Source organism: Schistocerca cancellata, unplaced genomic scaffold, assembly GCF_023864275.1.
Source record: "Schistocerca cancellata isolate TAMUIC-IGC-003103 unplaced genomic scaffold, iqSchCanc2.1 HiC_scaffold_827, whole genome shotgun sequence".
Classification (NCBI taxonomy): Eukaryota; Metazoa; Arthropoda; class Insecta; order Orthoptera; family Acrididae; genus Schistocerca; species Schistocerca cancellata.
In genome coordinates, this window is record NW_026046838.1 from 184,836 (window position 1) to 204,410 (window position 19,575).

At 50.4% G+C, this 19,575-nt stretch overlaps 34 non-coding genes across 34 annotated transcripts; all 34 read right to left on the reverse strand.

Annotated features, from left to right (window-relative positions):
- Positions 1-393: 393 nt before the first annotated feature.
- Positions 394-467, reverse strand: Trnan-guu (transfer RNA asparagine (anticodon GUU)). The gene has a single exon. It is a non-coding gene; the product is annotated as a tRNA-Asn (tRNA).
- Positions 468-800: 333 nt separating this feature from the next.
- Trnat-cgu (transfer RNA threonine (anticodon CGU)) lies at positions 801-872 on the reverse strand. The gene has a single exon. It is a non-coding gene; the product is annotated as a tRNA-Thr (tRNA).
- Positions 873-1,543: 671 nt separating this feature from the next.
- On the reverse strand, positions 1,544-1,617 carry Trnan-guu (transfer RNA asparagine (anticodon GUU)). The gene has a single exon. It is a non-coding gene; the product is annotated as a tRNA-Asn (tRNA).
- Positions 1,618-1,950: 333 nt separating this feature from the next.
- Trnat-cgu (transfer RNA threonine (anticodon CGU)) lies at positions 1,951-2,022 on the reverse strand. The gene has a single exon. It is a non-coding gene; the product is annotated as a tRNA-Thr (tRNA).
- A 671-nt stretch (positions 2,023-2,693) lies between these two features.
- Trnan-guu (transfer RNA asparagine (anticodon GUU)) lies at positions 2,694-2,767 on the reverse strand. Its single transcript has one exon. It is a non-coding gene; the product is annotated as a tRNA-Asn (tRNA).
- A 333-nt stretch (positions 2,768-3,100) lies between these two features.
- Positions 3,101-3,172, reverse strand: Trnat-ugu (transfer RNA threonine (anticodon UGU)). The gene has a single exon. It is a non-coding gene; the product is annotated as a tRNA-Thr (tRNA).
- A 671-nt stretch (positions 3,173-3,843) lies between these two features.
- Trnan-guu (transfer RNA asparagine (anticodon GUU)) lies at positions 3,844-3,917 on the reverse strand. Its single transcript has one exon. It is a non-coding gene; the product is annotated as a tRNA-Asn (tRNA).
- Positions 3,918-4,250: 333 nt separating this feature from the next.
- On the reverse strand, positions 4,251-4,322 carry Trnat-cgu (transfer RNA threonine (anticodon CGU)). The gene has a single exon. It is a non-coding gene; the product is annotated as a tRNA-Thr (tRNA).
- A 671-nt stretch (positions 4,323-4,993) lies between these two features.
- Trnan-guu (transfer RNA asparagine (anticodon GUU)) lies at positions 4,994-5,067 on the reverse strand. Its single transcript has one exon. It is a non-coding gene; the product is annotated as a tRNA-Asn (tRNA).
- A 333-nt stretch (positions 5,068-5,400) lies between these two features.
- Trnat-cgu (transfer RNA threonine (anticodon CGU)) lies at positions 5,401-5,472 on the reverse strand. The gene has a single exon. It is a non-coding gene; the product is annotated as a tRNA-Thr (tRNA).
- Positions 5,473-6,143: 671 nt separating this feature from the next.
- Positions 6,144-6,217, reverse strand: Trnan-guu (transfer RNA asparagine (anticodon GUU)). The gene has a single exon. It is a non-coding gene; the product is annotated as a tRNA-Asn (tRNA).
- A 333-nt stretch (positions 6,218-6,550) lies between these two features.
- Trnat-ugu (transfer RNA threonine (anticodon UGU)) lies at positions 6,551-6,622 on the reverse strand. The gene has a single exon. It is a non-coding gene; the product is annotated as a tRNA-Thr (tRNA).
- Positions 6,623-7,293: 671 nt separating this feature from the next.
- On the reverse strand, positions 7,294-7,367 carry Trnan-guu (transfer RNA asparagine (anticodon GUU)). Its single transcript has one exon. It is a non-coding gene; the product is annotated as a tRNA-Asn (tRNA).
- Positions 7,368-7,700: 333 nt separating this feature from the next.
- Trnat-ugu (transfer RNA threonine (anticodon UGU)) lies at positions 7,701-7,772 on the reverse strand. Its single transcript has one exon. It is a non-coding gene; the product is annotated as a tRNA-Thr (tRNA).
- Positions 7,773-8,443: 671 nt separating this feature from the next.
- Trnan-guu (transfer RNA asparagine (anticodon GUU)) lies at positions 8,444-8,517 on the reverse strand. The gene has a single exon. It is a non-coding gene; the product is annotated as a tRNA-Asn (tRNA).
- Positions 8,518-8,850: 333 nt separating this feature from the next.
- Positions 8,851-8,922, reverse strand: Trnat-cgu (transfer RNA threonine (anticodon CGU)). The gene has a single exon. It is a non-coding gene; the product is annotated as a tRNA-Thr (tRNA).
- A 671-nt stretch (positions 8,923-9,593) lies between these two features.
- Positions 9,594-9,667, reverse strand: Trnan-guu (transfer RNA asparagine (anticodon GUU)). Its single transcript has one exon. It is a non-coding gene; the product is annotated as a tRNA-Asn (tRNA).
- A 333-nt stretch (positions 9,668-10,000) lies between these two features.
- Trnat-ugu (transfer RNA threonine (anticodon UGU)) lies at positions 10,001-10,072 on the reverse strand. Its single transcript has one exon. It is a non-coding gene; the product is annotated as a tRNA-Thr (tRNA).
- Positions 10,073-10,743: 671 nt separating this feature from the next.
- On the reverse strand, positions 10,744-10,817 carry Trnan-guu (transfer RNA asparagine (anticodon GUU)). Its single transcript has one exon. It is a non-coding gene; the product is annotated as a tRNA-Asn (tRNA).
- Positions 10,818-11,150: 333 nt separating this feature from the next.
- Positions 11,151-11,222, reverse strand: Trnat-ugu (transfer RNA threonine (anticodon UGU)). Its single transcript has one exon. It is a non-coding gene; the product is annotated as a tRNA-Thr (tRNA).
- A 671-nt stretch (positions 11,223-11,893) lies between these two features.
- Positions 11,894-11,967, reverse strand: Trnan-guu (transfer RNA asparagine (anticodon GUU)). The gene has a single exon. It is a non-coding gene; the product is annotated as a tRNA-Asn (tRNA).
- A 333-nt stretch (positions 11,968-12,300) lies between these two features.
- Positions 12,301-12,372, reverse strand: Trnat-cgu (transfer RNA threonine (anticodon CGU)). The gene has a single exon. It is a non-coding gene; the product is annotated as a tRNA-Thr (tRNA).
- A 671-nt stretch (positions 12,373-13,043) lies between these two features.
- On the reverse strand, positions 13,044-13,117 carry Trnan-guu (transfer RNA asparagine (anticodon GUU)). Its single transcript has one exon. It is a non-coding gene; the product is annotated as a tRNA-Asn (tRNA).
- A 333-nt stretch (positions 13,118-13,450) lies between these two features.
- On the reverse strand, positions 13,451-13,522 carry Trnat-ugu (transfer RNA threonine (anticodon UGU)). Its single transcript has one exon. It is a non-coding gene; the product is annotated as a tRNA-Thr (tRNA).
- A 671-nt stretch (positions 13,523-14,193) lies between these two features.
- On the reverse strand, positions 14,194-14,267 carry Trnan-guu (transfer RNA asparagine (anticodon GUU)). The gene has a single exon. It is a non-coding gene; the product is annotated as a tRNA-Asn (tRNA).
- A 333-nt stretch (positions 14,268-14,600) lies between these two features.
- Positions 14,601-14,672, reverse strand: Trnat-cgu (transfer RNA threonine (anticodon CGU)). The gene has a single exon. It is a non-coding gene; the product is annotated as a tRNA-Thr (tRNA).
- A 671-nt stretch (positions 14,673-15,343) lies between these two features.
- Trnan-guu (transfer RNA asparagine (anticodon GUU)) lies at positions 15,344-15,417 on the reverse strand. The gene has a single exon. It is a non-coding gene; the product is annotated as a tRNA-Asn (tRNA).
- Positions 15,418-15,750: 333 nt separating this feature from the next.
- On the reverse strand, positions 15,751-15,822 carry Trnat-cgu (transfer RNA threonine (anticodon CGU)). The gene has a single exon. It is a non-coding gene; the product is annotated as a tRNA-Thr (tRNA).
- Positions 15,823-16,493: 671 nt separating this feature from the next.
- On the reverse strand, positions 16,494-16,567 carry Trnan-guu (transfer RNA asparagine (anticodon GUU)). The gene has a single exon. It is a non-coding gene; the product is annotated as a tRNA-Asn (tRNA).
- Positions 16,568-16,900: 333 nt separating this feature from the next.
- Trnat-cgu (transfer RNA threonine (anticodon CGU)) lies at positions 16,901-16,972 on the reverse strand. Its single transcript has one exon. It is a non-coding gene; the product is annotated as a tRNA-Thr (tRNA).
- A 671-nt stretch (positions 16,973-17,643) lies between these two features.
- Positions 17,644-17,717, reverse strand: Trnan-guu (transfer RNA asparagine (anticodon GUU)). Its single transcript has one exon. It is a non-coding gene; the product is annotated as a tRNA-Asn (tRNA).
- A 333-nt stretch (positions 17,718-18,050) lies between these two features.
- Positions 18,051-18,122, reverse strand: Trnat-ugu (transfer RNA threonine (anticodon UGU)). Its single transcript has one exon. It is a non-coding gene; the product is annotated as a tRNA-Thr (tRNA).
- Positions 18,123-18,793: 671 nt separating this feature from the next.
- On the reverse strand, positions 18,794-18,867 carry Trnan-guu (transfer RNA asparagine (anticodon GUU)). Its single transcript has one exon. It is a non-coding gene; the product is annotated as a tRNA-Asn (tRNA).
- Positions 18,868-19,200: 333 nt separating this feature from the next.
- On the reverse strand, positions 19,201-19,272 carry Trnat-cgu (transfer RNA threonine (anticodon CGU)). Its single transcript has one exon. It is a non-coding gene; the product is annotated as a tRNA-Thr (tRNA).
- Positions 19,273-19,575: the final 303 nt, after the last annotated feature.

The following is a 19,575-nucleotide window of genomic DNA, read 5'->3' on the forward strand; positions in this document are numbered from 1 at the left end:
TCCACAGTGGCACTGGGGGCTTCATGTAAGGCGACTGCACGCCGCTCGGCCAACAGCGGCCTACTGCAGACCGACACTTAAGAGACGCCAAATGCAGATCGACATCGAGAGAGAGGCCCTGTCATATGGCACTCGCGGTGTATACGCCGAAATGAAATGTAAATAATACATCTTTTGTAGTGGTCGTCGCTCTACTGCAGTGTCACACATGCCGAATGAATAGGAAAACGGTAGAACGTCCGCATAGGGCCATGTTGTTACCTCCACTGTCACGTGGCTGAATGTGTATAAGGCTGGGTGGCATCATTCAAACACAGCCAAATTGTCACACTAGCTGTGTATCTCTATCAAAGTGGACATACGTCCTCACCTCGGTGGCGATTAAAACGATTTCGCCCCCGGGTGGGCTCGAACCACCAACCTTTCGGTTAACAGCCGAACGCGCTAGCCGATTGCGCCACGGAGGCCTTGACTTTCGGTCACTTCTGCTCTCTTTATCAATGCAAGTCGTATACTTTTCGCAGGCACCTCGCAGAATGGTAGTATCTGCTTACGCCTCTTCACATGGATAACGTGCATGCACACTGTAGTGGGGCTCATAAACGAATGACATCGCCAAGCATGACATTATACTACAAAATGCATACAAAACAGTGTTCCGCCTACACATCCAGTAAACCTCTGATGCAAGTAGAGCACTCTTTATCGGTTGTAGAACTTCCCCTTCATTCAGTGCACTGCCATCTGTTAGATGCTGCTCGAGCTAGCTCTGCTCTCAGCAGCAAAGTTAAAAAAATGAATGCCTTCTGTGAGGGTCGAACTCACGACCCCTGGTTTACGAGACCAGTGCTCTACCACTGAGCTAAGAAGGCCGCAGCTTTGCGTTCGTGAGCTACTCCCGAATTGTCACGTCATCATACTGAATCTTACAGCCCTCGACCAGATATCGGATTTGACACACAGATGCTGCTGGAGGTGTCCACCTTACCGTTTTCCAACTCTCTTCACTGTTTCACCCTTACGATCGACGACGAGCGTCAAGCCACCAAAGGTTTGCGGTCTGCGCAAAACTTGACCTAGTGCACAGCTTGTGGGATAGCGTGGCTCTACTGTGAAACGCGCCTTTCGACTCCTCTCTCTGGCTACATCGTCCACAGTGGCACTGGGGGCTTCATGTAAGGCGACTGCACGCCGCTCGGCCAACAGCGGCCTACTGCAGACCGACACTTAAGAGACGCCAAATGCAGATCGACATCGAGAGAGAGGCCCTGTCATATGGCACTCGCGGTGTATACGCCGAAATGAAATGTAAATAATACATCTTTTGTAGTGGTCGTCGCTCTACTGCAGTGTCACACATGCCGAATGAATAGGAAAACGGTAGAACGTCCGCATAGGGCCATGTTTTTACCTCCACTGTCACGTGGCTGAATGTGCATAAGGCTGGGTGGCATCATTCAAACACAGCCAAATTGTCACACTAGCTGTGTATCTCTATCAAAGTGGACATACGTCCTCACCTCGGTGGCGATTAAAACGATTTCGCCCCCGGGTGGGCTCGAACCACCAACCTTTCGGTTAACAGCCGAACGCGCTAGCCGATTGCGCCACGGAGGCCTTGACTTTCGGTCACTTCTGCTCTCTTTATCAATGCAAGTCGTATACTTTTCGCAGGCACCTCGCAGAATGGTAGTATCTGCTTACGCCTCTTCACATGGATAACGTGCATGCACACTGTAGTGGGGCTCATAAACGAATGACATCGCCAAGCATGACATTATACTACAAAATGCATACAAAACAGTGTTCCGCCTACACATCCAGTAAACCTCTGATGCAAGTAGAGCACTCTTTATCGGTTGTAGAACTTCCCCTTCATTCAGTGCACTGCCATCTGTTAGATGCTGCTCGAGCTAGCTCTGCTCTCAGCAGCAAAGTTAAAAAAATGAATGCCTTCTGTGAGGGTCGAACTCACGACCCCTGGTTTACGAGACCAGTGCGCTACCACTGAGCTAAGAAGGCCGCAGCTTTGCCTTCGTGAGCTACTCCCGAATTGTCACGTCATCATACTGAATCTTACAGCCCTCGACCAGATATCGGATTTGACACACAGATGCTGCTGGAGGTGTCCACCTTACCGTTTTCCAACTCTCTTCACTGTTTCACCCTTACGATCGACGACGAGCGTCAAGCCACCAAAGGTTTGCGGTCTGCGCAAAACTTGACCTAGTGCACAGCTTGTGGGATAGCGTGGCTCTACTGTGAAACGCGCCTTTCGACTCCTCTCTCTGGCTACATCGTCCACAGTGGCACTGGGGGCTTCATGTAAGGCGACTGCACGCCGCTCGGCCAACAGCGGCCTACTGCAGACCGACACTTAAGAGACGCCAAATGCAGATCGACATCGAGAGAGAGGCCCTGTCATATGGCACTCGCGGTGTATACGCCGAAATGAAATGTAAATAATACATCTTTTGTAGTGGTCGTCGCTCTACTGCAGTGTCACACATGCCGAATGAATAGGAAAACGGTAGAACGTCCGCATAGGGCCATGTTTTTACCTCCACTGTCACGTGGCTGAATGTGCATAAGGCTGGGTGGCATCATTCAAACACAGCCAAATTGTCACACTAGCTGTGTATCTCTATCAAAGTGGACATACGTCCTCACCTCGGTGGCGATTAAAACGATTTCGCCCCCGGGTGGGCTCGAACCACCAACCTTTCGGTTAACAGCCGAACGCGCTAGCCGATTGCGCCACGGAGGCCTTGACTTTCGGTCACTTCTGCTCTCTTTATCAATGCAAGTCGTATACTTTTCGCAGGCACCTCGCAGAATGGTAGTATCTGCTTACGCCTCTTCACATGGATAACGTGCATGCACACTGTAGTGGGGCTCATAAACGAATGACATCGCCAAGCATGACATTATACTACAAAATGCATACAAAACAGTGTTCCGCCTACACATCCAGTAAACCTCTGATGCAAGTAGAGCACTCTTTATCGGTTGTAGAACTTCCCCTTCATTCAGTGCACTGCCATCTGTTAGATGCTGCTCGAGCTAGCTCTGCTCTCAGCAGCAAAGTTAAAAAAATGAATGCCTTCTGTGAGGGTCGAACTCACGACCCCTGGTTTACAAGACCAGTGCTCTACCACTGAGCTAAGAAGGCCGCAGCTTTGCGTTCGTGAGCTACTCCCGAATTGTCACGTCATCATACTGAATCTTACAGCCCTCGACCAGATATCGGATTTGACACACAGATGCTGCTGGAGGTGTCCACCTTACCGTTTTCCAACTCTCTTCACTGTTTCACCCTTACGATCGACGACGAGCGTCAAGCCACCAAAGGTTTGCGGTCTGCGCAAAACTTGACCTAGTGCACAGCTTGTGGGATAGCGTGGCTCTACTGTGAAACGCGCCTTTCGACTCCTCTCTCTGGCTACATCGTCCACAGTGGCACTGGGGGCTTCATGTAAGGCGACTGCACGCCGCTCGGCCAACAGCGGCCTACTGCAGACCGACACTTAAGAGACGCCAAATGCAGATCGACATCGAGAGAGAGGCCCTGTCATATGGCACTCGCGGTGTATACGCCGAAATGAAATGTAAATAATACATCTTTTGTAGTGGTCGTCGCTCTACTGCAGTGTCACACATGCCGAATGAATAGGAAAACGGTAGAACGTCCGCATAGGGCCATGTTGTTACCTCCACTGTCACGTGGCTGAATGTGTATAAGGCTGGGTGGCATCATTCAAACACAGCCAAATTGTCACACTAGCTGTGTATCTCTATCAAAGTGGACATACGTCCTCACCTCGGTGGCGATTAAAACGATTTCGCCCCCGGGTGGGCTCGAACCACCAACCTTTCGGTTAACAGCCGAACGCGCTAGCCGATTGCGCCACGGAGGCCTTGACTTTCGGTCACTTCTGCTCTCTTTATCAATGCAAGTCGTATACTTTTCGCAGGCACCTCGCAGAATGGTAGTATCTGCTTACGCCTCTTCACATGGATAACGTGCATGCACACTGTAGTGGGGCTCATAAACGAATGACATCGCCAAGCATGACATTATACTACAAAATGCATACAAAACAGTGTTCCGCCTACACATCCAGTAAACCTCTGATGCAAGTAGAGCACTCTTTATCGGTTGTAAAACTTCCCCTTCATTCAGTGCACTGCCATCTGTTAGATGCTGCTCGAGCTAGCTCTGCTCTCAGCAGCAAAGTTAAAAAAATGAATGCCTTCTGTGAGGGTCGAACTCACGACCCCTGGTTTACGAGACCAGTGCTCTACCACTGAGCTAAGAAGGCCGCAGCTTTGCGTTCGTGAGCTACTCCCGAATTGTCACGTCATCATACTGAATCTTACAGCCCTCGACCAGATATCGGATTTGACACACAGATGCTGCTGGAGGTGTCCACCTTACCGTTTTCCAACTCTCTTCACTGTTTCACCCTTACGATCGACGACGAGCGTCAAGCCACCAAAGGTTTGCGGTCTGCGCAAAACTTGACCTAGTGCACAGCTTGTGGGATAGCGTGGCTCTACTGTGAAACGCGCCTTTCGACTCCTCTCTCTGGCTACATCGTCCACAGTGGCACTGGGGGCTTCATGTAAGGCGACTGCACGCCGCTCGGCCAACAGCGGCCTACTGCAGACCGACACTTAAGAGACGCCAAATGCAGATCGACATCGAGAGAGAGGCCCTGTCATATGGCACTCGCGGTGTATACGCCGAAATGAAATGTAAATAATACATCTTTTGTAGTGGTCGTCGCTCTACTGCAGTGTCACACATGCCGAATGAATAGGAAAACGGTAGAACGTCCGCATAGGGCCATGTTGTTACCTCCACTGTCACGTGGCTGAATGTGTATAAGGCTGGGTGGCATCATTCAAACACAGCCAAATTGTCACACTAGCTGTGTATCTCTATCAAAGTGGACATACGTCCTCACCTCGGTGGCGATTAAAACGATTTCGCCCCCGGGTGGGCTCGAACCACCAACCTTTCGGTTAACAGCCGAACGCGCTAGCCGATTGCGCCACGGAGGCCTTGACTTTCGGTCACTTCTGCTCTCTTTATCAATGCAAGTCGTATACTTTTCGCAGGCACCTCGCAGAATGGTAGTATCTGCTTACGCCTCTTCACATGGATAACGTGCATGCACACTGTAGTGGGGCTCATAAACGAATGACATCGCCAAGCATGACATTATACTACAAAATGCATACAAAACAGTGTTCCGCCTACACATCCAGTAAACCTCTGATGCAAGTAGAGCACTCTTTATCGGTTGTAGAACTTCCCCTTCATTCAGTGCACTGCCATCTGTTAGATGCTGCTCGAGCTAGCTCTGCTCTCAGCAGCAAAGTTAAAAAAATGAATGCCTTCTGTGAGGGTCGAACTCACGACCCCTGGTTTACGAGACCAGTGCGCTACCACTGAGCTAAGAAGGCCGCAGCTTTGCCTTCGTGAGCTACTCCCGAATTGTCACGTCATCATACTGAATCTTACAGCCCTCGACCAGATATCGGATTTGACACACAGATGCTGCTGGAGGTGTCCACCTTACCGTTTTCCAACTCTCTTCACTGTTTCACCCTTACGATCGACGACGAGCGTCAAGCCACCAAAGGTTTGCGGTCTGCGCAAAACTTGACCTAGTGCACAGCTTGTGGGATAGCGTGGCTCTACTGTGAAACGCGCCTTTCGACTCCTCTCTCTGGCTACATCGTCCACAGTGGCACTGGGGGCTTCATGTAAGGCGACTGCACGCCGCTCGGCCAACAGCGGCCTACTGCAGACCGACACTTAAGAGACGCCAAATGCAGATCGACATCGAGAGAGAGGCCCTGTCATATGGCACTCGCGGTGTATACGCCGAAATGAAATGTAAATAATACATCTTTTGTAGTGGTCGTCGCTCTACTGCAGTGTCACACATGCCGAATGAATAGGAAAACGGTAGAACGTCCGCATAGGGCCATGTTTTTACCTCCACTGTCACGTGGCTGAATGTGCATAAGGCTGGGTGGCATCATTCAAACACAGCCAAATTGTCACACTAGCTGTGTATCTCTATCAAAGTGGACATACGTCCTCACCTCGGTGGCGATTAAAACGATTTCGCCCCCGGGTGGGCTCGAACCACCAACCTTTCGGTTAACAGCCGAACGCGCTAGCCGATTGCGCCACGGAGGCCTTGACTTTCGGTCACTTCTGCTCTCTTTATCAATGCAAGTCGTATACTTTTCGCAGGCACCTCGCAGAATGGTAGTATCTGCTTACGCCTCTTCACATGGATAACGTGCATGCACACTGTAGTGGGGCTCATAAACGAATGACATCGCCAAGCATGACATTATACTACAAAATGCATACAAAACAGTGTTCCGCCTACACATCCAGTAAACCTCTGATGCAAGTAGAGCACTCTTTATCGGTTGTAGAACTTCCCCTTCATTCAGTGCACTGCCATCTGTTAGATGCTGCTCGAGCTAGCTCTGCTCTCAGCAGCAAAGTTAAAAAAATGAATGCCTTCTGTGAGGGTCGAACTCACGACCCCTGGTTTACAAGACCAGTGCTCTACCACTGAGCTAAGAAGGCCGCAGCTTTGCGTTCGTGAGCTACTCCCGAATTGTCACGTCATCATACTGAATCTTACAGCCCTCGACCAGATATCGGATTTGACACACAGATGCTGCTGGAGGTGTCCACCTTACCGTTTTCCAACTCTCTTCACTGTTTCACCCTTACGATCGACGACGAGCGTCAAGCCACCAAAGGTTTGCGGTCTGCGCAAAACTTGACCTAGTGCACAGCTTGTGGGATAGCGTGGCTCTACTGTGAAACGCGCCTTTCGACTCCTCTCTCTGGCTACATCGTCCACAGTGGCACTGGGGGCTTCATGTAAGGCGACTGCACGCCGCTCGGCCAACAGCGGCCTACTGCAGACCGACACTTAAGAGACGCCAAATGCAGATCGACATCGAGAGAGAGGCCCTGTCATATGGCACTCGCGGTGTATACGCCGAAATGAAATGTAAATAATACATCTTTTGTAGTGGTCGTCGCTCTACTGCAGTGTCACACATGCCGAATGAATAGGAAAACGGTAGAACGTCCGCATAGGGCCATGTTTTTACCTCCACTGTCACGTGGCTGAATGTGCATAAGGCTGGGTGGCATCATTCAAACACAGCCAAATTGTCACACTAGCTGTGTATCTCTATCAAAGTGGACATACGTCCTCACCTCGGTGGCGATTAAAACGATTTCGCCCCCGGGTGGGCTCGAACCACCAACCTTTCGGTTAACAGCCGAACGCGCTAGCCGATTGCGCCACGGAGGCCTTGACTTTCGGTCACTTCTGCTCTCTTTATCAATGCAAGTCGTATACTTTTCGCAGGCACCTCGCAGAATGGTAGTATCTGCTTACGCCTCTTCACATGGATAACGTGCATGCACACTGTAGTGGGGCTCATAAACGAATGACATCGCCAAGCATGACATTATACTACAAAATGCATACAAAACAGTGTTCCGCCTACACATCCAGTAAACCTCTGATGCAAGTAGAGCACTCTTTATCGGTTGTAGAACTTCCCCTTCATTCAGTGCACTGCCATCTGTTAGATGCTGCTCGAGCTAGCTCTGCTCTCAGCAGCAAAGTTAAAAAAATGAATGCCTTCTGTGAGGGTCGAACTCACGACCCCTGGTTTACAAGACCAGTGCTCTACCACTGAGCTAAGAAGGCCGCAGCTTTGCGTTCGTGAGCTACTCCCGAATTGTCACGTCATCATACTGAATCTTACAGCCCTCGACCAGATATCGGATTTGACACACAGATGCTGCTGGAGGTGTCCACCTTACCGTTTTCCAACTCTCTTCACTGTTTCACCCTTACGATCGACGACGAGCGTCAAGCCACCAAAGGTTTGCGGTCTGCGCAAAACTTGACCTAGTGCACAGCTTGTGGGATAGCGTGGCTCTACTGTGAAACGCGCCTTTCGACTCCTCTCTCTGGCTACATCGTCCACAGTGGCACTGGGGGCTTCATGTAAGGCGACTGCACGCCGCTCGGCCAACAGCGGCCTACTGCAGACCGACACTTAAGAGACGCCAAATGCAGATCGACATCGAGAGAGAGGCCCTGTCATATGGCACTCGCGGTGTATACGCCGAAATGAAATGTAAATAATACATCTTTTGTAGTGGTCGTCGCTCTACTGCAGTGTCACACATGCCGAATGAATAGGAAAACGGTAGAACGTCCGCATAGGGCCATGTTGTTACCTCCACTGTCACGTGGCTGAATGTGTATAAGGCTGGGTGGCATCATTCAAACACAGCCAAATTGTCACACTAGCTGTGTATCTCTATCAAAGTGGACATACGTCCTCACCTCGGTGGCGATTAAAACGATTTCGCCCCCGGGTGGGCTCGAACCACCAACCTTTCGGTTAACAGCCGAACGCGCTAGCCGATTGCGCCACGGAGGCCTTGACTTTCGGTCACTTCTGCTCTCTTTATCAATGCAAGTCGTATACTTTTCGCAGGCACCTCGCAGAATGGTAGTATCTGCTTACGCCTCTTCACATGGATAACGTGCATGCACACTGTAGTGGGGCTCATAAACGAATGACATCGCCAAGCATGACATTATACTACAAAATGCATACAAAACAGTGTTCCGCCTACACATCCAGTAAACCTCTGATGCAAGTAGAGCACTCTTTATCGGTTGTAGAACTTCCCCTTCATTCAGTGCACTGCCATCTGTTAGATGCTGCTCGAGCTAGCTCTGCTCTCAGCAGCAAAGTTAAAAAAATGAATGCCTTCTGTGAGGGTCGAACTCACGACCCCTGGTTTACGAGACCAGTGCGCTACCACTGAGCTAAGAAGGCCGCAGCTTTGCCTTCGTGAGCTACTCCCGAATTGTCACGTCATCATACTGAATCTTACAGCCCTCGACCAGATATCGGATTTGACACACAGATGCTGCTGGAGGTGTCCACCTTACCGTTTTCCAACTCTCTTCACTGTTTCACCCTTACGATCGACGACGAGCGTCAAGCCACCAAAGGTTTGCGGTCTGCGCAAAACTTGACCTAGTGCACAGCTTGTGGGATAGCGTGGCTCTACTGTGAAACGCGCCTTTCGACTCCTCTCTCTGGCTACATCGTCCACAGTGGCACTGGGGGCTTCATGTAAGGCGACTGCACGCCGCTCGGCCAACAGCGGCCTACTGCAGACCGACACTTAAGAGACGCCAAATGCAGATCGACATCGAGAGAGAGGCCCTGTCATATGGCACTCGCGGTGTATACGCCGAAATGAAATGTAAATAATACATCTTTTGTAGTGGTCGTCGCTCTACTGCAGTGTCACACATGCCGAATGAATAGGAAAACGGTAGAACGTCCGCATAGGGCCATGTTTTTACCTCCACTGTCACGTGGCTGAATGTGCATAAGGCTGGGTGGCATCATTCAAACACAGCCAAATTGTCACACTAGCTGTGTATCTCTATCAAAGTGGACATACGTCCTCACCTCGGTGGCGATTAAAACGATTTCGCCCCCGGGTGGGCTCGAACCACCAACCTTTCGGTTAACAGCCGAACGCGCTAGCCGATTGCGCCACGGAGGCCTTGACTTTCGGTCACTTCTGCTCTCTTTATCAATGCAAGTCGTATACTTTTCGCAGGCACCTCGCAGAATGGTAGTATCTGCTTACGCCTCTTCACATGGATAACGTGCATGCACACTGTAGTGGGGCTCATAAACGAATGACATCGCCAAGCATGACATTATACTACAAAATGCATACAAAACAGTGTTCCGCCTACACATCCAGTAAACCTCTGATGCAAGTAGAGCACTCTTTATCGGTTGTAGAACTTCCCCTTCATTCAGTGCACTGCCATCTGTTAGATGCTGCTCGAGCTAGCTCTGCTCTCAGCAGCAAAGTTAAAAAAATGAATGCCTTCTGTGAGGGTCGAACTCACGACCCCTGGTTTACAAGACCAGTGCTCTACCACTGAGCTAAGAAGGCCGCAGCTTTGCGTTCGTGAGCTACTCCCGAATTGTCACGTCATCATACTGAATCTTACAGCCCTCGACCAGATATCGGATTTGACACACAGATGCTGCTGGAGGTGTCCACCTTACCGTTTTCCAACTCTCTTCACTGTTTCACCCTTACGATCGACGACGAGCGTCAAGCCACCAAAGGTTTGCGGTCTGCGCAAAACTTGACCTAGTGCACAGCTTGTGGGATAGCGTGGCTCTACTGTGAAACGCGCCTTTCGACTCCTCTCTCTGGCTACATCGTCCACAGTGGCACTGGGGGCTTCATGTAAGGCGACTGCACGCCGCTCGGCCAACAGCGGCCTACTGCAGACCGACACTTAAGAGACGCCAAATGCAGATCGACATCGAGAGAGAGGCCCTGTCATATGGCACTCGCGGTGTATACGCCGAAATGAAATGTAAATAATACATCTTTTGTAGTGGTCGTCGCTCTACTGCAGTGTCACACATGCCGAATGAATAGGAAAACGGTAGAACGTCCGCATAGGGCCATGTTTTTACCTCCACTGTCACGTGGCTGAATGTGCATAAGGCTGGGTGGCATCATTCAAACACAGCCAAATTGTCACACTAGCTGTGTATCTCTATCAAAGTGGACATACGTCCTCACCTCGGTGGCGATTAAAACGATTTCGCCCCCGGGTGGGCTCGAACCACCAACCTTTCGGTTAACAGCCGAACGCGCTAGCCGATTGCGCCACGGAGGCCTTGACTTTCGGTCACTTCTGCTCTCTTTATCAATGCAAGTCGTATACTTTTCGCAGGCACCTCGCAGAATGGTAGTATCTGCTTACGCCTCTTCACATGGATAACGTGCATGCACACTGTAGTGGGGCTCATAAACGAATGACATCGCCAAGCATGACATTATACTACAAAATGCATACAAAACAGTGTTCCGCCTACACATCCAGTAAACCTCTGATGCAAGTAGAGCACTCTTTATCGGTTGTAGAACTTCCCCTTCATTCAGTGCACTGCCATCTGTTAGATGCTGCTCGAGCTAGCTCTGCTCTCAGCAGCAAAGTTAAAAAAATGAATGCCTTCTGTGAGGGTCGAACTCACGACCCCTGGTTTACAAGACCAGTGCTCTACCACTGAGCTAAGAAGGCCGCAGCTTTGCGTTCGTGAGCTACTCCCGAATTGTCACGTCATCATACTGAATCTTACAGCCCTCGACCAGATATCGGATTTGACACACAGATGCTGCTGGAGGTGTCCACCTTACCGTTTTCCAACTCTCTTCACTGTTTCACCCTTACGATCGACGACGAGCGTCAAGCCACCAAAGGTTTGCGGTCTGCGCAAAACTTGACCTAGTGCACAGCTTGTGGGATAGCGTGGCTCTACTGTGAAACGCGCCTTTCGACTCCTCTCTCTGGCTACATCGTCCACAGTGGCACTGGGGGCTTCATGTAAGGCGACTGCACGCCGCTCGGCCAACAGCGGCCTACTGCAGACCGACACTTAAGAGACGCCAAATGCAGATCGACATCGAGAGAGAGGCCCTGTCATATGGCACTCGCGGTGTATACGCCGAAATGAAATGTAAATAATACATCTTTTGTAGTGGTCGTCGCTCTACTGCAGTGTCACACATGCCGAATGAATAGGAAAACGGTAGAACGTCCGCATAGGGCCATGTTGTTACCTCCACTGTCACGTGGCTGAATGTGTATAAGGCTGGGTGGCATCATTCAAACACAGCCAAATTGTCACACTAGCTGTGTATCTCTATCAAAGTGGACATACGTCCTCACCTCGGTGGCGATTAAAACGATTTCGCCCCCGGGTGGGCTCGAACCACCAACCTTTCGGTTAACAGCCGAACGCGCTAGCCGATTGCGCCACGGAGGCCTTGACTTTCGGTCACTTCTGCTCTCTTTATCAATGCAAGTCGTATACTTTTCGCAGGCACCTCGCAGAATGGTAGTATCTGCTTACGCCTCTTCACATGGATAACGTGCATGCACACTGTAGTGGGGCTCATAAACGAATGACATCGCCAAGCATGACATTATACTACAAAATGCATACAAAACAGTGTTCCGCCTACACATCCAGTAAACCTCTGATGCAAGTAGAGCACTCTTTATCGGTTGTAGAACTTCCCCTTCATTCAGTGCACTGCCATCTGTTAGATGCTGCTCGAGCTAGCTCTGCTCTCAGCAGCAAAGTTAAAAAAATGAATGCCTTCTGTGAGGGTCGAACTCACGACCCCTGGTTTACGAGACCAGTGCGCTACCACTGAGCTAAGAAGGCCGCAGCTTTGCCTTCGTGAGCTACTCCCGAATTGTCACGTCATCATACTGAATCTTACAGCCCTCGACCAGATATCGGATTTGACACACAGATGCTGCTGGAGGTGTCCACCTTACCGTTTTCCAACTCTCTTCACTGTTTCACCCTTACGATCGACGACGAGCGTCAAGCCACCAAAGGTTTGCGGTCTGCGCAAAACTTGACCTAGTGCACAGCTTGTGGGATAGCGTGGCTCTACTGTGAAACGCGCCTTTCGACTCCTCTCTCTGGCTACATCGTCCACAGTGGCACTGGGGGCTTCATGTAAGGCGACTGCACGCCGCTCGGCCAACAGCGGCCTACTGCAGACCGACACTTAAGAGACGCCAAATGCAGATCGACATCGAGAGAGAGGCCCTGTCATATGGCACTCGCGGTGTATACGCCGAAATGAAATGTAAATAATACATCTTTTGTAGTGGTCGTCGCTCTACTGCAGTGTCACACATGCCGAATGAATAGGAAAACGGTAGAACGTCCGCATAGGGCCATGTTTTTACCTCCACTGTCACGTGGCTGAATGTGCATAAGGCTGGGTGGCATCATTCAAACACAGCCAAATTGTCACACTAGCTGTGTATCTCTATCAAAGTGGACATACGTCCTCACCTCGGTGGCGATTAAAACGATTTCGCCCCCGGGTGGGCTCGAACCACCAACCTTTCGGTTAACAGCCGAACGCGCTAGCCGATTGCGCCACGGAGGCCTTGACTTTCGGTCACTTCTGCTCTCTTTATCAATGCAAGTCGTATACTTTTCGCAGGCACCTCGCAGAATGGTAGTATCTGCTTACGCCTCTTCACATGGATAACGTGCATGCACACTGTAGTGGGGCTCATAAACGAATGACATCGCCAAGCATGACATTATACTACAAAATGCATACAAAACAGTGTTCCGCCTACACATCCAGTAAACCTCTGATGCAAGTAGAGCACTCTTTATCGGTTGTAGAACTTCCCCTTCATTCAGTGCACTGCCATCTGTTAGATGCTGCTCGAGCTAGCTCTGCTCTCAGCAGCAAAGTTAAAAAAATGAATGCCTTCTGTGAGGGTCGAACTCACGACCCCTGGTTTACAAGACCAGTGCTCTACCACTGAGCTAAGAAGGCCGCAGCTTTGCGTTCGTGAGCTACTCCCGAATTGTCACGTCATCATACTGAATCTTACAGCCCTCGACCAGATATCGGATTTGACACACAGATGCTGCTGGAGGTGTCCACCTTACCGTTTTCCAACTCTCTTCACTGTTTCACCCTTACGATCGACGACGAGCGTCAAGCCACCAAAGGTTTGCGGTCTGCGCAAAACTTGACCTAGTGCACAGCTTGTGGGATAGCGTGGCTCTACTGTGAAACGCGCCTTTCGACTCCTCTCTCTGGCTACATCGTCCACAGTGGCACTGGGGGCTTCATGTAAGGCGACTGCACGCCGCTCGGCCAACAGCGGCCTACTGCAGACCGACACTTAAGAGACGCCAAATGCAGATCGACATCGAGAGAGAGGCCCTGTCATATGGCACTCGCGGTGTATACGCCGAAATGAAATGTAAATAATACATCTTTTGTAGTGGTCGTCGCTCTACTGCAGTGTCACACATGCCGAATGAATAGGAAAACGGTAGAACGTCCGCATAGGGCCATGTTGTTACCTCCACTGTCACGTGGCTGAATGTGTATAAGGCTGGGTGGCATCATTCAAACACAGCCAAATTGTCACACTAGCTGTGTATCTCTATCAAAGTGGACATACGTCCTCACCTCGGTGGCGATTAAAACGATTTCGCCCCCGGGTGGGCTCGAACCACCAACCTTTCGGTTAACAGCCGAACGCGCTAGCCGATTGCGCCACGGAGGCCTTGACTTTCGGTCACTTCTGCTCTCTTTATCAATGCAAGTCGTATACTTTTCGCAGGCACCTCGCAGAATGGTAGTATCTGCTTACGCCTCTTCACATGGATAACGTGCATGCACACTGTAGTGGGGCTCATAAACGAATGACATCGCCAAGCATGACATTATACTACAAAATGCATACAAAACAGTGTTCCGCCTACACATCCAGTAAACCTCTGATGCAAGTAGAGCACTCTTTATCGGTTGTAGAACTTCCCCTTCATTCAGTGCACTGCCATCTGTTAGATGCTGCTCGAGCTAGCTCTGCTCTCAGCAGCAAAGTTAAAAAAATGAATGCCTTCTGTGAGGGTCGAACTCACGACCCCTGGTTTACGAGACCAGTGCTCTACCACTGAGCTAAGAAGGCCGCAGCTTTGCGTTCGTGAGCTACTCCCGAATTGTCACGTCATCATACTGAATCTTACAGCCCTCGACCAGATATCGGATTTGACACACAGATGCTGCTGGAGGTGTCCACCTTACCGTTTTCCAACTCTCTTCACTGTTTCACCCTTACGATCGACGACGAGCGTCAAGCCACCAAAGGTTTGCGGTCTGCGCAAAACTTGACCTAGTGCACAGCTTGTGGGATAGCGTGGCTCTACTGTGAAACGCGCCTTTCGACTCCTCTCTCTGGCTACATCGTCCACAGTGGCACTGGGGGCTTCATGTAAGGCGACTGCACGCCGCTCGGCCAACAGCGGCCTACTGCAGACCGACACTTAAGAGACGCCAAATGCAGATCGACATCGAGAGAGAGGCCCTGTCATATGGCACTCGCGGTGTATACGCCGAAATGAAATGTAAATAATACATCTTTTGTAGTGGTCGTCGCTCTACTGCAGTGTCACACATGCCGAATGAATAGGAAAACGGTAGAACGTCCGCATAGGGCCATGTTTTTACCTCCACTGTCACGTGGCTGAATGTGCATAAGGCTGGGTGGCATCATTCAAACACAGCCAAATTGTCACACTAGCTGTGTATCTCTATCAAAGTGGACATACGTCCTCACCTCGGTGGCGATTAAAACGATTTCGCCCCCGGGTGGGCTCGAACCACCAACCTTTCGGTTAACAGCCGAACGCGCTAGCCGATTGCGCCACGGAGGCCTTGACTTTCGGTCACTTCTGCTCTCTTTATCAATGCAAGTCGTATACTTTTCGCAGGCACCTCGCAGAATGGTAGTATCTGCTTACGCCTCTTCACATGGATAACGTGCATGCACACTGTAGTGGGGCTCATAAACGAATGACATCGCCAAGCATGACATTATACTACAAAATGCATACAAAACAGTGTTCCGCCTACACATCCAGTAAACCTCTGATGCAAGTAGAGCACTCTTTATCGGTTGTAGAACTTCCCCTTCATTCAGTGCACTGCCATCTGTTAGATGCTGCTCGAGCTAGCTCTGCTCTCAGCAGCAAAGTTAAAAAAATGAATGCCTTCTGTGAGGGTCGAACTCACGACCCCTGGTTTACGAGACCAGTGCTCTACCACTGAGCTAAGAAGGCCGCAGCTTTGCCTTCGTGAGCTACTCCCGAATTGTCACGTCATCATACTGAATCTTACAGCCCTCGACCAGATATCGGATTTGACACACAGATGCTGCTGGAGGTGTCCACCTTACCGTTTTCCAACTCTCTTCACTGTTTCACCCTTACGATCGACGACGAGCGTCAAGCCACCAAAGGTTTGCGGTCTGCGCAAAACTTGACCTAGTGCACAGCTTGTGGGATAGCGTGGCTCTACTGTGAAACGCGCCTTTCGACTCCTCTCTCTGGCTACATCGTCCACAGTGGCACTGGGGGCTTCATGTAAGGCGACTGCACGCCGCTCGGCCAACAGCGGCCTACTGCAGACCGACACTTAAGAGACGCCAAATGCAGATCGACATCGAGAGAGAGGCCCTGTCATATGGCACTCGCGGTGTATACGCCGAAATGAAATGTAAATAATACATCTTTTGTAGTGGTCGTCGCTCTACTGCAGTGTCACACATGCCGAATGAATAGGAAAACGGTAGAACGTCCGCATAGGGCCATGTTTTTACCTCCACTGTCACGTGGCTGAATGTGCATAAGGCTGGGTGGCATCATTCAAACACAGCCAAATTGTCACACTAGCTGTGTATCTCTATCAAAGTGGACATACGTCCTCACCTCGGTGGCGATTAAAACGATTTCGCCCCCGGGTGGGCTCGAACCACCAACCTTTCGGTTAACAGCCGAACGCGCTAGCCGATTGCGCCACGGAGGCCTTGACTTTCGGTCACTTCTGCTCTCTTTATCAATGCAAGTCGTATACTTTTCGCAGGCACCTCGCAGAATGGTAGTATCTGCTTACGCCTCTTCACATGGATAACGTGCATGCACACTGTAGTGGGGCTCATAAACGAATGACATCGCCAAGCATGACATTATACTACAAAATGCATACAAAACAGTGTTCCGCCTACACATCCAGTAAACCTCTGATGCAAGTAGAGCACTCTTTATCGGTTGTAGAACTTCCCCTTCATTCAGTGCACTGCCATCTGTTAGATGCTGCTCGAGCTAGCTCTGCTCTCAGCAGCAAAGTTAAAAAAATGAATGCCTTCTGTGAGGGTCGAACTCACGACCCCTGGTTTACGAGACCAGTGCTCTACCACTGAGCTAAGAAGGCCGCAGCTTTGCCTTCGTGAGCTACTCCCGAATTGTCACGTCATCATACTGAATCTTACAGCCCTCGACCAGATATCGGATTTGACACACAGATGCTGCTGGAGGTGTCCACCTTACCGTTTTCCAACTCTCTTCACTGTTTCACCCTTACGATCGACGACGAGCGTCAAGCCACCAAAGGTTTGCGGTCTGCGCAAAACTTGACCTAGTGCACAGCTTGTGGGATAGCGTGGCTCTACTGTGAAACGCGCCTTTCGACTCCTCTCTCTGGCTACATCGTCCACAGTGGCACTGGGGGCTTCATGTAAGGCGACTCCACGCCGCTCGGCCAACAGCGGCCTACTGCAGACCGACACTTAAGAGACGCCAAATGCAGATCGACATCGAGAGAGAGGCCCTGTCATATGGCACTCGCGGTGTATACGCCGAAATGAAATGTAAATAATACATCTTTTGTAGTGGTCGTCGCTCTACTGCAGTGTCACACATGCCGAATGAATAGGAAAACGGTAGAACGTCCGCATAGGGCCATGTTTTTACCTCCACTGTCACGTGGCTGAATGTGCATAAGGCTGGGTGGCATCATTCAAACACAGCCAAATTGTCACACTAGCTGTGTATCTCTATCAAAGTGGACATACGTCCTCACCTCGGTGGCGATTAAAACGATTTCGCCCCCGGGTGGGCTCGAACCACCAACCTTTCGGTTAACAGCCGAACGCGCTAGCCGATTGCGCCACGGAGGCCTTGACTTTCGGTCACTTCTGCTCTCTTTATCAATGCAAGTCGTATACTTTTCGCAGGCACCTCGCAGAATGGTAGTATCTGCTTACGCCTCTTCACATGGATAACGTGCATGCACACTGTAGTGGGGCTCATAAACGAATGACATCGCCAAGCATGACATTATACTACAAAATGCATACAAAACAGTGTTCCGCCTACACATCCAGTAAACCTCTGATGCAAGTAGAGCACTCTTTATCGGTTGTAGAACTTCCCCTTCATTCAGTGCACTGCCATCTGTTAGATGCTGCTCGAGCTAGCTCTGCTCTCAGCAGCAAAGTTAAAAAAATGAATGCCTTCTGTGAGGGTCGAACTCACGACCCCTGGTTTACAAGACCAGTGCTCTACCACTGAGCTAAGAAGGCCGCAGCTTTGCGTTCGTGAGCTACTCCCGAATTGTCACGTCATCATACTGAATCTTACAGCCCTCGACCAGATATCGGATTTGACACACAGATGCTGCTGGAGGTTTCCACCTTACCGTTTTCCAACTCTCTTCACTGTTTCACCCTTACGATCGACGACGAGCGTCAAGCCACCAAAGGTTTGCGGTCTGCGCAAAACTTGACCTAGTGCACAGCTTGTGGGATAGCGTGGCTCTACTGTGAAACGCGCCTTTCGACTCCTGTCTCTGGCTACATCGTCCACAGTGGCACTGGGGGCTTCATGTAAGGCGACTGCACGCCGCTCGGCCAACAGCGGCCTACTGCAGACCGACACTTAAGAGACGCCAAATGCAGATCGACATCGAGAGAGAGGCCCTGTCATATGGCACTCGCGGTGTATACGCCGAAATGAAATGTAAATAATACATCTTTTGTAGTGGTCGTCGCTCTACTGCAGTGTCACACATGCCGAATGAATAGGAAAACGGTAGAACGTCCGCATAGGGCCATGTTGTTACCTCCACTGTCACGTGGCTGAATGTGTATAAGGCTGGGTGGCATCATTCAAACACAGCCAAATTGTCACACTAGCTGTGTATCTCTATCAAAGTGGACATACGTCCTCACCTCGGTGGCGATTAAAACGATTTCGCCCCCGGGTGGGCTCGAACCACCAACCTTTCGGTTAACAGCCGAACGCGCTAGCCGATTGCGCCACGGAGGCCTTGACTTTCGGTCACTTCTGCTCTCTTTATCAATGCAAGTCGTATACTTTTCGCAGGCACCTCGCAGAATGGTAGTATCTGCTTACGCCTCTTCACATGGATAACGTGCATGCACACTGTAGTGGGGCTCATAAACGAATGACATCGCCAAGCATGACATTATACTACAAAATGCATACAAAACAGTGTTCCGCCTACACATCCAGTAAACCTCTGATGCAAGTAGAGCACTCTTTATCGGTTGTAGAACTTCCCCTTCATTCAGTGCACTGCCATCTGTTAGATGCTGCTCGAGCTAGCTCTGCTCTCAGCAGCAAAGTTAAAGAAATGAATGCCTTCTGTGAGGGTCGAACTCACGACCCCTGGTTTACGAGACCAGTGCTCTACCACTGAGCTAAGAAGGCCGCAGCTTTGCGTTCGTGAGCTACTCCCGAATTGTCACGTCATCATACTGAATCTTACAGCCCTCGACCAGATATCGGATTTGACACACAGATGCTGCTGGAGGTGTCCACCTTACCGTTTTCCAACTCTCTTCACTGTTTCACCCTTACGATCGACGACGAGCGTCAAGCCACCAAAGGTTTGCGGTCTGCGCAAAACTTGACCTAGTGCACAGCTTGTGGGATAGCGTGGCTCTACTGTGAAACGCGCCTTTCGACTCCTCTCTCTGGCTACATCGTCCACAGTGGCACTGGGGGCTTCAT